This window comes from Camelus ferus, chromosome 12, assembly GCF_009834535.1.
Source record: "Camelus ferus isolate YT-003-E chromosome 12, BCGSAC_Cfer_1.0, whole genome shotgun sequence".
In the NCBI taxonomy this organism is placed as follows: Eukaryota; Metazoa; Chordata; class Mammalia; order Artiodactyla; family Camelidae; genus Camelus; species Camelus ferus.
The window spans coordinates 28,458,123-28,473,056 of NC_045707.1; the positions used below are offsets into that span (position 1 = coordinate 28,458,123).

The following is a 14,934-nucleotide window of genomic DNA, read 5'->3' on the forward strand; positions in this document are numbered from 1 at the left end:
TCCAGAGCCTTCTCCATTAAGGCCTGCGGTGGGGGTGCTACCTTCTGCTTTTTGACTTAGTAATAGTTGTGCGTCTCTTCATAGAGTTGTTTTATCTTCAGTACATTTCCAGTTGTGCTAGAATTATGTCACCCTTGTTATTTGGCTGCTAGAAACCTAAAAGCTCAATTGTGCTGCACTCTGTATGGGAAGAATTTCATGAATTTGTCGCATTTCCTACCTACTTTCAAATCAAAATTTCCAGTTAGCTTGCTGCATGGTTTTGTTGCATAATTGTAAGTGGGCTTAGCTCTTTTTTGGACCAAGGTCAGGTTTAACTAATCAAATAAACAAATGAAATAACAAAGGAGTAGAAAGTTGAACTGAGAAAAGTGGCATTTAAAGGGGGAGGGGGGGTGGATATACCAGTTAGTATTCCTCAATTTCAAGTCACTTAAACCCCTAACTGGCTTAAAGGATGACAACTAGGGGTTGATTTAATCTGACAAGTTCAGTGGTAGTTGTTTTCAGGTAGGGTCTGATCCACAGGGGGCTCAAAGAAGATCCACAGGGGTAGAGATTTTTGTCTGTTTGGTCTACTGTTGAATTTCCAGCAAAGAGTGACTTGTACATCAGTGCTTAATACATACTTGTTGAATTTGTTGTGGAATTCCTAAAAGCTGGTACACAAACCCCAGGACTTAACCTTGATAACATGCCCATCTCTGAACCAATCTTTTGATCAGGGGGACACAGAGCTCTCCCTTTCCATGTTTGGGTCACATGATCCCAACAGCAAAACCAGGGAAGAGTCTCCAGTGAAACCTTGTGCACTCCCAGTGAAGGAAGGTAGCTCCCCAAAGGAAATCCAAGGCATTACAAAGGAGAAACAAATGCTGGGCAGACAGAACAACAAGTATACACATCAATGGACTGTCAGGAAGATGATGCTGGAGTTGAGTTTTAAAGGATAAACAGGAGTTAATTAATAAAGAGGGCTTTTATCAGAGGGTAGCATTCTAGGTATGTTCAAAGCTCAGAGGCATAAAATAGCTTGATGCTTTCGAGGAACTGTAAATAGCTTCACATGGTAACAGCAAACAAGAGAAGGGAGTGGTAGGAAAAGAAACCAGAGGGGTAAGCAGAGTGCACAGATGAAGGACCTTTTCCGCAAACCAAAGAGGGTGCTCTCTATCCAGAGAGCCCCGGGAAGTCTGTGTAGGATTCTCAGCTGGGGAACATGCCTTACAGTTAAGCCCCTGCAGGTCATCACAGGGTTAAAATGATTCAGCCCCTGCAGGTCATCACAGGGTGAAAATGATTCAGCCTGGAAACACTAAGTAGGGCTGAGTTTGCAGGTCAGGGAAGAGAGTCCCAGATGTGGGCAGACAAGAGACTCAAGGAACAGGGACCACGCAGAGCCTAGCAACCAAGCCGACCTGGGGATCAGACAGAGCCTGCCAACACCATCAAGTTCTTGCTCTCTAAAGCCCCAAGCCTGTGGCCAAAACTATTGTGAACTCTTCTTCGTCACATGAAGGCACACTTCAGTAAGTCAAGGCATTCATAGCATGACGGTTGTGAATTGTCTATGTTAGCTGGGGCTACCATAACAAAGCACACAAGCTGAGTACCTTAAACAAGGGAAATGCCACGTCCCACAGTTCTAGAAGCTAGAGTCCGAGAGCAAGGTGTCAGCCATGTTGGTTCCTTCTGAGGACCACGAGGAAAAAATCTCTTCCAAGTCTCTTGCCTCGCTTCTGGTGATCCCCTGGCTTATCTCTAAGACATATCAGCCTGACCTCTGTCTTTTTCTCATGGAAATCTCCCAGTGTGTGTGTGTTTGCCCTTTCTATAAGAACACCAGTCATACTGGCTGAGGGCTCACTCAGTAACCTCATTTAAACCTGATTATCTTCAAATAAAGTTACATTCAGAAGTATTGGAAGCAAGGACTTCAACATATAAGTATTTGGAGGACACACTTCAATGCATAAAAGTATCATTAAAAAGGAGATACATTTGTTATCAAAACTTTAAAAGAAAAGCAGGCATTCCCTCAGTGACTTGATCTATTTATAAAAGATTTGGTAACATGTTGGTTTTTAAAGACAAAGAAAATCACACCATTAATATAAAAGACCCAGAAAGAACTGAATAATCCACAATGAAGAAGGCTTTTTCAGATAAAGTTCAGAATGGTTCTTCCCTAACTTGTAGGATTTTGCACGGAGGCTGGTGCAGAGAAGGGTGGTGTGACCCTTATATGTTGGCATTGATAGAAAATTTCCACCTAGTGAGTCTTTTCTGTGCACCTAGCATTCAATCCTCTAGTCGCTCTCTGAGATGGATGTGGTTATCCTCACTTACAAATGAAGAAACTGAGCATCACTTCAAGGCTAACTGCATTATTCTAGGTGACATTCGGTCAACTTCAAATCATCACATGTACCACCCAAACTCATTTTGCCAGTCCTGGTTGAAGAGCGAGTGTTCACCTTTGCAGTGGGTCCAAAAAATGCTTCCCAGTGCACTGTCCAAAGAGCCAACAGTCCTCCTAAAGGGAACAGTTGTGAATGTCCTATGGTACCCAACATGTCTGCTATCAAACAATAGGAGCTCAACAAACAAAGGTCACCATAGAGCTGTAAGTCCTCTGATATCAGATTTGTTTCTTAGCATAAGAAAGTAGCTTTTTTTTCCAATTAATAAGGAGATCCTATGTCAGGGTCTATAAATATCTTCTTCTTGAGCTTCTCCATTCTCAGCTTTGCCTACTACAAATGCCTCCTGGTCCATCAAAGAGGACTTTCTCATGCAGATACAGTTGCAAATGTTCTCTGATGCTGTCCTTCACTCCATCTTCCATGGAGTCTATTCCACTGTGTCATTCAGTTTGTTGGGGAAACTGCTTTCATTTGAAGGTCTTCACTGAGACCACAGACAGATAGGCACCCACAGATGGTAATAGGAGAGTGGACTCTCTGCCCTTAGAAGTACTGATTTTTCATGACCTCCGTGCGTGGAATAAATCATTGTGTCAGTCTTCTCGGCAGTTCTGGAATTTAGGTAGAAGCTAAAGGTTTACAGCTTAATAGAAGCATTTGTAACCCTCGCAAGATAAACAGACACAACTTAAAAGACCAGCTCCAATAAAAGGCTGAGGAGCAAGATAGCCTAGGCTGTTTTTCCCCAGATTCCTATCAGTTACAAACACCAGGAACAAGTGGAGTTATTTCAAAAGCAACAGTCTTGTTTCCTGAGGGATCTCTGCTCCGAGGATTAGAAATTCAGCTGTGAGTCTACAGGGGAGAGAGCTTCCACAGTGCAGTGAGATCTGAGTCAGACTTGGAATTACAGAGCACAGGGCTGAGGCCAAACACGTCCCTAGATTTGTATGGTGCCCCTTCCTTTTGCCTTTAGATGTGCTTTACATTCTTTTTTTTCCCCCATTGGCTTCGAATTTGTTGAGTAATCCCCTGTTTTACTCCCAGTGAAAACTGAGGAGACTTGGTGCTCTGAAAATTTCTGAAATTGGCTGTTTTGATTTTTCTTAAAGGATTTTTAAAAAATGCGTCAATCAACACCTGCCCCCCACCACCACCACGCATACACACATCCACATCTTTCTGGAAGATGTTACAATGTCCCAGTGGGTTGTAGAAGGGATTGAGGGGTCAAGGAAGCTTTGCAGGGACACCTGTCAAGTTGGGCTCGGCAGCTGCCGTCGGATCTGCCCTCTGTAACCTCGGGGGAAAGAGTACCCACACGGTGTGAGACTCCACTGACCTGGAGCTGGAAAGAGTGAGGGGCTTTCAGGGGCTCAGGTGACACAAATCAGGGCAGAACTTTCAAACAGGCTGAGTTCCAGTTCATCCTGAGAGAACGTGCCTGAGAGCCCAGTCCTGGGAATTGGGCAGGCTGAAAACATGGAGAGTAGTTTGGCGAATGAAAAATGATCATTGTGATCAAATTCATACTTTGAGCAGGACTTTAAATGCCCCACGCTAACATAAGTCAGGCTCTGAACACTGCAGTGGGCTGAGGGTCTCACGTGCACTCCCCATAGTTTGAGGGGGGTTTTGTTTGTTTGTTTTTTGTTTTGGGGGGGTTGTTTGTTTGTTTGTTTGAGATAACCAGGATCGTTGAGGAGGGAAGGGAATGGACTAAAGGCTGAATCTTTGGCTTTTTGCCCCGAGGTGGAGACACCCCATCCTGTGGGGTTCCACGAGACATGCTCGAGTCCAAGCGAGTTCCCAATGAGGCGAGGCGCGCGGGTAGGGATCTAAGAGTTTTAATTAACTACCTCCCCGCTCTACCCCAAAGAAAAAGAAGCCCAAATAGGCAACCCTCAAAACGTTTGATCAGAGGAAATTGGATTTGTCTTTTTTTCCCTTTCATCCTTCCTGTCTTTCGATCCATCAGAATGGTTGGTTTAAAAAAAAAAAAAAAAAGGCATAAGATCGGGGGCGGGGCAGAGGAGACGACCCAACTGCACTTGAGAACCAGGGCTGCGCCCTGGCAAACTTCGTTCCGCAGACCTCCGGGGCCGACCTGAGCCCGCCCGCTGCGCGGATCCGGCCGTCCCGCGCCCCGAGCCGCCGGAGCCCGCGGCCCACCTCTCCTTTCGGGGCCGAGCGGGGTGCGCGTGGGCGCGCGAGCGGCCCGGATCCCGCGGCGGCGTCCGCGCTCCGCGTTTTCGCTCGCGCCGGGCCGGCGGCCGAGGGCGGGGTGCAGGGAGGAGCGGCGCGGGCTGGGGAGCCGGGCGCACTCCGCCTGCAGCCCAGCGAGCGCCGCCTCCCGCGGCCGCCGCGCCCGACAGCGCGCCCCGGAGCGTGCCCGCCTCGCGCCGCCTGCGCTGACCTCCGCGAGGGGCGCCGCGGCCGGCACGGCCACGTCCCGGGCTCTGCATGGTTCGCGCGCCGCCCGCTCTCGCCCGCCCCTGACGCCGCGGACCGCAGCTCCGCAGACTCGCGGCGGCGCCGACGACCGTCCAGCCGAGTCCCGCTCCCTCGCCGGGGTGAGTGGGCTCCGCAGAGGGGCTGCGGGTGCGGCGGTGGGGGGCGATGGCCGCGGGGAAGGGCTTGGCCGCGGCTGCGTCACTGCAGGGGGTCTGTGACACCCAGACTGGGTCCGTGTCGCAGAAAATGGGGGAGGTGGGCATAGGCGATTTGTTGGGCTGTGTAGACAGGGAAAGCAGATACTGGACTGCAGCACCAGGAGGGCTTCACATCGGCTGCCCGCACGGCTTCTGTTTGCTGCATCACGACCAACTCTTCCCTGATTCTCTCCTGCGTGGAAACCCGTTCAGTGGCTCCAGAGTTGGGGCGATGTGGGGCGCGGGGAGGCGAGGGTGCGTTAGCCTGTGTACGGCGCTTAGGCTCGCCTGTCACCTACTGGCGTCCGCAGGGAGGGTGCCGATTCTCCCCTAATGCGCTGGGGAAAGGGCCGATTGCTTTTTGGCTGGGGTTCATCAGCTCCCCGCCTCCCCCCCCCGCCCCCCAGCAGTGGTGTTTTTTAAAGGTAACACGTATATGGAAAAAATGGGAGCGTCCTCTTCCCTTTAGGCAGAAAAAGTTGAAGAAACTAGGCATGTTAATAATTAGCAGGACCGGGACTCAGAATGCAGCAGAAAGCTGTTCAATTTTCATTGCCCTCTAAGAAAAACAAACGGCATCGCCGGTGACTATTGGCAGCGCCGCGTTATTTGGGGGACTTCGGGAAAACTGTCCACAGATTGCCTTCAGGAGGCTGAAGAAGGAGGTGGGGGTGGGGGAGGGACGGCTGGCATCGCCCAGAGTCCCAGCTTGCCTAAGGAGGATTCAGAATCACAAGCCAAACACGTTTGGTTGCTGATTTTGAGGTGGATGAGAGGCAGAACTGCGGCCCTGAGCAAGATGAAGAACACAGCATGGGGGCCTCCTGGAGGAAAAGAACATGGAAGGGTCCTGCCTCTCCCAGGAGCTCAGATGCATTTGTGCTATAAAAAGCATGCATATATATGTAGCTTTTCCGATGGGTCTCCTGAAGGGCAGATTGTACTTAATGAAACTGTATTTGTGCATGCCGTATAGTTTTGTCTCCCTCCCCATTTTCATCAGTACTTGGGAAGGCAGTGTCTGCAGCTGATGTTACATAATCTATGTGTTCAACCATTGGCTGTTTTTTAGCGTGCTTTTGGAGTAGAAGGAACTTCCATCTGTTACTTCAGACAAACCCAAGGTGTAGACGGGTGAGGGTTGCTGACTGTTTGCTCTGGTCCGGCTCCAGATGTGTGAGCTCAGCTGTTGCCTGTCACTTAGGTGACAACTGGCCTTTTCCCACTAAGCCTTTGCTGTCTGTGTTATCCTCAGTGAAGTGTCAATGCTCAGCCGCCTTCTATTATCAAAGTGGACTCTAGCCCCTTGGGAGGCGGCAGCCTTGTTTGACCATTTCCAACAGTATTTCTGTTTTCAGACTCTTGGAAGAAAAAAAAAATCCCATGACAGCAAGATAGATACATTTTGAATTGAGCACCAACTTAATCCAAAGATTCTGCTTTAATCAAGACAGCTCTGGAAGGATGATGCAATATTTGTCAAGCCTTTTTCTCTGGAACAATATTTACTCCCACTGGGGGATTTTCAACTTAAACAGCAGCCATTTATCTTGCTGTCTGGTGGGGCCCGGTTCAGTTGGCCTCCATGTGGTCCTAGCCTAGGTGGCTGGGCCCGGCCTGGGACAGGAATCTGTCATTGTAGCCCCAGCTGGAGCCTGAAGAAAGCAAAACACAGCACCTGCTGGTACTGGAGGGGGTTTCTAAATGCATCAACTGGTGAGTCAGGAAACAGAGAAGGAGATATTTTACAAGGCCTTCCAGAAATGTTTATACAAAGGATTTAAAGGTTAGCAATGCACGCACTCTACATATTAAAACTCAAAGGTGCTAGAAATAAATGGACATTACCCGCAGTTGAAAGTTAGCACACTTGCTGATAAACTTGAAAATCTCTGCTTTAATAAGCCATGGCTAACATTAGCGATTCCTTCTTGTGACTAAGCCTAGGAAGAAAGGAAGGAGGGAGGAAGAGGGAGTTTTGGAGGACCAGAGGACTGGGTAGGACATAGAGGTAACCATATTGATGTGAGTCGATGGGTTTAGTACATTAATTTTTCCATCCTTAATTGGGTACTGATGGGTGATTTATCAATGAGTGAGCCTATTGGTTCACAGGTTTCTAAAGAAAAGTGACATATTTTACTAAAGTGACAGATTCAATTAGTTCTGCCAGCAATACCAATGAAACTTAAATAGTGTATCATGTTTTTAAAATCAAGGTCCATGGAACCACCATTTGTCTCTACAATAAAAGAGGTTGTAATGAGTCAACTTGGGTCACTGAAATAAAATCAAATGCCAGCTAAGGGGAAAAAAAACCTTATAAGGTTAATAGCTAAACTATTAAGTTTAGAGTCAGATGTGGGTAAAAGTCTGCTTATTCCAAATATTCTCTACTATGATAACTCTGAAAAGACACAAAAGAAAAAAGATTAAAATTTGAAGTGTCTTAAGTTGGATTTTAAAAAGTAAGCTGAAATCTAAGTTTTATAATTGACATTGTAAGATCATTAAAACTTTTTGTAATTTATTTGAAAACAAAGCACAGAGAGTTGAGTATTATGAATGACTGTTTATAATTATGAGTGACTGTTCATGAAATGGAACAAGAATTTTTTAAAATTATTTTCCAGTAATTAACTCTTTTAGTGATGTAGACCTGTAGCTGGGTTATCCATATTCCAGGAAACAGTTTTCAGAGAAGATTATCATTAGCGGTTAATTTTCTGGTTAAAGCAGTTTATAGAGTACATTTTTCCTTTTAAAGAAGGAAAGTAATTTAAAAAGTCAAAGCAATTCTCCTCTGTGCATAGAAATGGCAAAGATGCCTCTAGACCAGAATAGACTCTTTCCCCTTGGGAAAAAAAAATTCTCCTTTTCTCCCCCTCCATTTTATATAAAATAGTTCTAGTTGTTTCATTCTCATTAGTGTGACCATATTCCGTTTGCTTAAATCTGGGTATAATTATTTCACAATGAAGAGGAGTTAAGGCAGTGAATGAGTTGTGTTTCTTGGTTGGTTGGTTGGTTGGTTGGTGTTTTAAGGGGCCATTCCTGCCTTTTCTTCTGCTCATAGAAGACAGCATGGCCATATTGTGCACTATTATCTTTAGAAGATTGGTGTGACCGAAAAAGTGGGGAGAGTAAAGTACAGTCATCTTGGTGCCAAGTCCTGCATTGGCTGCTGTTCCTCGAAACCTCAGGCGGCACGTGGAGCCAGAGCAGAGTGCCAGGGCCCAGGCTGGAGTCAGGGAAGCTGCAGAAGCATCCCTTTTCTGGAATTCTCCATCTCTGGATACCACAAGAGTAGCTCCTCAGCTCCACCAGGAACCAGGAACCAGCCTTCTTGTTTATGGTCTGCAGAGCTGAAGGCCCAGAGGTTACCTCCTTGTGTGGGTGGAGGAACATTGTGGAACGGTGGGAAAGGCCTGGCCCAAAATTGCACAGGGGCTCCACCCCAGCCTCTGTTTCCCTCCCCTTCCCACCCCCAGCACCTCCCGAAGGAGGGATGGTGAGAAGAGACATGCTTTGCAAGTTGGAGCACGCTGATGTCATGACACTTCTGGCACAGAGACACGACAGAATAATCGGATCCCTTTCCTGCGTGCCAGAATGACACGATTTTTCCAAGACCCATTCCCCAGCCAGGGGTCCACTGGCACTGACTATTTCCAGTTCCTGGGGGTTGGGGAAGAGGGGGGAATCAGACCTCTCAAAGAGAATGTAATAATTCTTCCTGTGTCTCTGTTCCGGGTGCTCATTTAGACTAAACTTTAAATGCATCTTGGTCCCTTTTGAAGGGACCTCTCTAGGAACAAGAATGATTGCCCAGCCTGAAATGATTAGACCTTTCCAGATTCATTTCCCTGCGAGGAGAGATTTGAAAATGAAAATGAAAATAAAAATGTCAGCAAGGCAGAAGCCAATGTAAACATTTTAAAACTTAGAGCCGTAAACTAGCAAGCAGCTGTCATTTACCTCTACTTAACTTTTTCCCTCCTTTCCATAATTTGGTCCTAAGTGATCCTGAAAAAAAAACCGCTGACCAATTAAACAGCAGTTGCATTTTCTCACTGGTAGATTTGGGGTAAACTCGTGGGAGAGAAGTCTTTCATTTCTAGTGGATTACACTTCAGGGAAAAAAAAAAAAAACACGTTAGGGCTGTGTTATTTCAGTTGTTGGAGAACTGAAGTCATGTACTCCCTTCTGAGAGTTTTGTCCCAGTTGCTGATTTATAGCTTTTGCTTTGTGTACGTGTCTCTCTGTCTTTTCTCTTCTGGTTGGACCTCTGGAAAGAAAGCGTTGTCAATAATACAGTGAAAATATTGTAGTCAGATGCGCTGGGTAAGGAGACCTCTCCGTGCACGGCGCACTCCCTGAGCTGCCCTGCTTTTATCTGAGGGGCAGATCCCACAGCTCGCAATTATGGTCCTTGACTTTGGTAACAATTCTGTTTGAAATGTTTCCAATTACACACAATATTGGCGGCATGTAGCAGCTGCATGCCAAAAAAGCATTTCCAAGTGTGTTCCAAGAATCAGGCTGTGATTGCTTTTAATTTAAATAAAGGCTATTTGGTTTCCTGTGAAGTTTTTTATAACCACCTCTGACCAGCACCCCCCTGCCCATTTTTCATTGCCTTAAAAAAAAAAAAAAAAAAAAAAAAAAAGCCTGATAGAAACTAGCCACCGCTTAATGTGATACAATATTGGCCCTGGTTTTTCTAGGATGGCCTTTGGCTTTGCACAAGCATGAGGACGGTTCAGTAAAGGAAACTTTAAAGAAACGTTGTCCAGCAGTTTGGATTTCCCCAAAGAAGAAAAGAAGGAAAGGTTATCTGATAGCATATTGTAAGTAGCCAATGTCTTCCTCCCCCTGCCCTCCTTCTTTAGGGATCTGTCATTATAATGATATTTTTAGGTCCCTGAAGATTATTTGGTATGGTGTCCTTCCTTCAGATTCTTCTGTTTTTCTTTTTGTGAGCCAATGAACATATGTTAAGGACACACTGAAAGGTAGAGAAGGGGTGGGAGGTCTAGCTTAGTGGTAGAGTGCATACTCAGTGTGTACAAGGTCCTGGGTTCAAGCCCCAGTGCCTCCCTTAAGGGGAAATAAATAAACAGCTAGAAATAAATCCTTTATATATATATATATATATATATATATATGAAAAAAGGGTAGAGAATGGTCAATAAGAATATTCTTAAAACAGTGGGGGCAGGATGGAGGGGGAGAGGGGAGAAAGGAACCAGGGAATAATTTCACCATTCTCCAGCAACCAAACCCTCCAGATCGCCCCCTCTGTGGGCTTGAAGCCTCTGAACACCACAACCTTTTAAAAACAGTAGAGGCTTAAATCTTTTAATAGCTACCAGATATACTTGACTTATGAAATCTGAAAATAAGAAAATATACACTCTCTGGACTTGGAGTGAAGGGATTAGTTACAGGACTGGGGGGTTCTGTTTCCAGGATGGTCTGTTGACCCATTTGAAACATAACACCTCGAGCTAGAGGGTATCCAATAGCTGAGGTGCTAAGATGGTCCTAATTAAGGTGTTTTCACATAGGCTCTTTCAGTCCTGGCAAAAAACATCCCACAGAATACAGAGCTCCTTTGGGTTGAACAGTAGTTGACTTGCATAAATGCCAGCCATCACTTCTGGCATTTTTGGAAATCTTCCATCGTGTAATAAATAGTGCTGTATAATCCAAATTTGTAAATGCCATGTTTCACGTAGCCCCCGTAGAGCCAGCTGAAATTCACCCAGGCTGCTGGGGTGCATTGAGATCCTGGAGGTTAGGTTACTGCCTAAACCCGATGTATCACCACTAATGAGCGATGGTGGAGGCCTTTGATCAAAGCTAGGAGGCGCGAGGGGAGCCTTCGCAAAGCAGCGCACTGTGGGAAGTGCCCACCAACCGCCGCTTGGACTTGTCCTTCCTCCTTGGAAACTCCTTCAATTAAGCAAACCTTCTCGGAGGAAATTTGCCCAGCTCGAGGTAAAATGAGGTTTCTGTTGCTTTACCAGCTGAGCTCCCCCGCCTGCCAAACCCTCACCCCACCCAGGCCCATTGCTATAGTGACAAAACCCACTATAGTAACTATGGTTGAAATAGAAAGTCTATTAAAACCCTTCCCTGTACTGGCCAGCTCCTCTGCCCTAGCTGAAATGCTGTCTTCTAGATACACACGCGCACACTCGCGCACGCACACACACACACACACCACTTTTTCAGTCTAATAATAGTGAACTGATTTAAACCATGTTATAGTTTCACCAAAGGCAAATGTGCTTCTTTTTTTTTTCCTTTTATCTCAATGATAAGTAAATAACATGATCTTCTGAAGAAACTCCTAACTTGTTTACTGTAATTGATGTTTCCAACTATGTTATTTACATGCTTGAATAACCTAAGTTCCTTCATTAGGATCTGAAAAAGAGCTAGGTAGTATGGTATTTTGTTTTGCTTTCAGACCTCTCTGCCAGACAGCTTCAGGAACTGTTAGACTTTCTGTAAGAAGACTGCTTAGTGCTCTGGTGTTGAAATACTGGTTATAATGTGTGTCGGAAGGAGACGGCATTCTGAATTCTTCTGTGACTATGTAATTAACAAGTATGTTCACTGCTTGAAGTATATGCATGTTACATAATTTTTAGGAAGAGATAAAGTTAGGTCTGAAATGCATTAGAGAAGCACAGATGTTTCTTGTAAGAAAATACACATTCTTCATAGGAATTTTGAACTGCTTTCTGATGCTTTGCTTTGTTCATTGCAAGGATCAGATGAATAATCTCACTGAGTTGCCTTAGTTCTTATTTACACAGGCTTTGGGGAAAGGGCTGAAGTGATAAATAACTTGCCCCCCTCACCAAGTTCTGAAATGCTTTAGCCTTTTATGTTTTTGTGAATGTGAAGGGAGGGAATAAAATATACAGAGAAGATGTTTGTGTTTTACTAACTTAATCACATAAGTTCCCTTTGTGGGTCTATAAGCTTAAACAGCTTGTCAGGCTAATAGCCAAAAACACGTCCTCAAGTCCTGCCAAATGTGTTAAAAGCAGACCAGACTGTCTTTATATTGAGGTATTGGAAACTTTTTTTTTAACCTTCTGAATTTTAGGAATAAACCAGAAAAATTATTCTCTCCTTCTCCTTACCCACAAAACCCCAAGTTGTTATTCATTGCAGTGCTGAAATGAGAAACTGATAGGAATAATGGTATTTGTGCAGGAGTGGTTTAAACTAGCTTGACTTGACTGTTTAAGCAGAAAGCAACTGGGTTACTGTGGTACATGATGGGTCTTTGTTTTTTATATGTTTGTGTTGCCTGTGCACGCTGGCTTTTTTACTTCGGTTCAGTAACTTTTGGTCAAGTGCTTGTCCATTTATCCTGTTTCTTCTTGAGCAGAGATTCAAGAATAGACAGTAGTGATGTGGTATAATAGTGCAGAAAAAAGACAGTTTTTCTACCATCATTTTCTGAAAATCAGAAAATTTGGACTGTAGTAAAATAGCTGTGTGATTTCTGGCCAGGCACTCAGCCTCTCTGGGCCTCAGTTTCCTCATATATAAAATGAGGGAATTAGGCCAGATCAGTGCATGTTAACCAAAGGTTTGCGCCATAAACACCAATGGAGCTTTTTCGAAATGCAGATACACAGAGATTTTTAGGCAGTAGGTTTTGGGTGGGGTTTTTCACATTTAACTTGAAAAAGCTCCTCGAGTAATTTGATGCACAGCTGTGGTTAAGAGCCACTAAATTAAGTGATCTCTAAGATTTCCTCCCAGTTCTAGAATTTTATGTTTCTAATCCTACTAAGCTGAACATTGTCCCCTCCTTTCCTTTCTCCCTTCCTTCCTTCCTTCCTTTCTCTTTTGTTCGTTTGTTCATTCATTCGTTCTTAACAGCTATGTTCCCTACTGTTGCTGTCAAAATATTATAGACATCATGTTAATTCAGTTCCAGAAAGAGCTATGTTCTGCTCCTGTGAGTAGATGGTAATTGATGGAAGGGCAGAGCTATGTTACTCACCATTGCATACCCAGCACCTGACACGATGCGTTGTGGACACTTGACAGCTGCAGAGGGCCCAGGGAGTCAGGAAACTTTGAAAATGTGTTGACCACAAAATAATATGGTCAACATGCTGTAGTGTCAACATGCAGAAGTATAAATATAACTTTGTACACGTGGCGCTTATATGTTATAAGCCAGTGTTAAACCTCAATAAAAGATAAATTAAAAATAAAATAAAGCAATATGCTCAAATGTTTTTTGTCCACTTCCAGACGCCTTTCAGGTAAAGTGCCTCAAAAGTCAAAACAATGGGTATCATTGTTCATCTGAAAAACAGCATAATAAATACATTATTTCCCGTATGTTTCTAGACTTTGGGGATACTCAGGGTGTATTGACTGGATTTTTCCCCCAGATTAACAGTTGGTCTCATTGCTTTAAATGTGGAGGTGCTTTACCTGAAAATGTATCTGGACGTTGACAAAACAGAAAAAAGACAAGACACTAAGCATATGACTTGAAAGTGTAATTAACATGTTATTGAAAAAGTTTATCCTATGAAAGCCATAGTTTGCAGTTTGTTGTATGTTTCCTTATCTCTTGGGCTCCTGCATTTGTTGAATGACTGTCTGATTTTCTGCCATCACCTATGTGTGTGAGCTTAAGGAAATAACCCAGCCAAATCACTACAGAGGTTTCAAAGTTTATCCAACAAATTTACAGCTTTATTATGATTTTAAGTCTCATTTGAAAATATTTTTAATTACAAAGGTCAAAATTTTTAAATAGATCTTTATTAATACAAATTTCTTAATAAAGTGTGTGTGTAATTAGCCCTTTGGTTTTTTTTTTTTTTCCAACAAGAGATGCTAATTCACTTTTTCTGGGATTTGTGTAGGATCTCTTTACAGACATGATTCCATTTCATATAGTTCATATCATATAAAGTACTTTAAAACGGTCCATATCCACAGTGAGTGTGTAGGTGTGTTTATTTCTTGTTCTAGATAAAATAAATCAGAGAATCTCCAACAAATGTGAGGAGCACACTCGCAGTTTTTCTCATACTAACAATGACATGTCTGAAAGTTTTATTATTCTTGGTTGCAAAGTTTTGTGGAAATTGATTCAAAGAGTTTGTTGCTCATTTTGTTTCTTTGCTTTTTTCTTCAGTCTTAAAAAAAAAAAACAACTAGGTTATTTCCTGTCATTATCCATTCTTACCATCACTGTAGAACATGGGGTAAATAAAAAGAACATAAAACCAGTCCATGACTGCTGGCTATGTCTACGTGGTAGGAACAAAAGGAGAAGTTTGATGCTTACCTAGTTGACTTGATTTTTTGGTGGTGGTTGTATGTTGCCATTCTTGGGGGGAGGGGAGAGGTGGTGTTTTGCTTTCAACTAAAAAAGAACTTCAAAAACTCATCATTCTAAAAGCTGGACAACTCTTCAGTTCCCTTTGAACCTTTTCACTGTAGAGGCATGGCCAGTAGCAAAACCAGTCGTTTTTTTCCCACTGTACGCCCATTGCCAAATCAAATAACCGGGGCCTCAGAGTGGACATTGACACCTGAATTATCTGCTTAGGTTGTTTGCACAAGGTAACTGGAAGACTCTCTCTTAGTCACTAGGTGAAGAGAGACTACTGTGAGGCATTTTAGTCAGGAAAAAAGCTTAAGAAGTCACTAAACAGGGCTTCAGGATCATTGGAGATAAATGGAGAGCTGGTTCAGAGTATTGTATAAAGCCCTGTTGTTTGTAGGTTTCACTTCCCTGAAGTTTCACGGCTAATCTCCCTGTTTGTGCTGGGCTGCAGGCTAATCACAAAAG

At 44.0% G+C, this 14,934-nt stretch overlaps 1 protein-coding gene across 2 annotated transcripts in view; it reads left to right on the plus strand.

Moving 5' to 3' along the window:
* Positions 1-4,720: 4,720 nt before the first annotated feature.
* Positions 4,721-14,934, plus strand: part of PRICKLE1 (prickle planar cell polarity protein 1) — a 100,580-nt gene continuing 90,366 nt past the window's right edge. The window contains exons 1-2 of one of the 2 annotated variants that reach the window (XM_032493280.1): positions 4,862-4,999; positions 9,806-9,928. The gene's annotated coding sequence lies outside the window, so the exon portion shown is untranslated. Of the gene's footprint in view, positions 5,000-9,805; positions 9,929-14,934 lie in introns of both variants that reach the window. The other variant, XM_032493282.1, reaches the window with a different exon arrangement.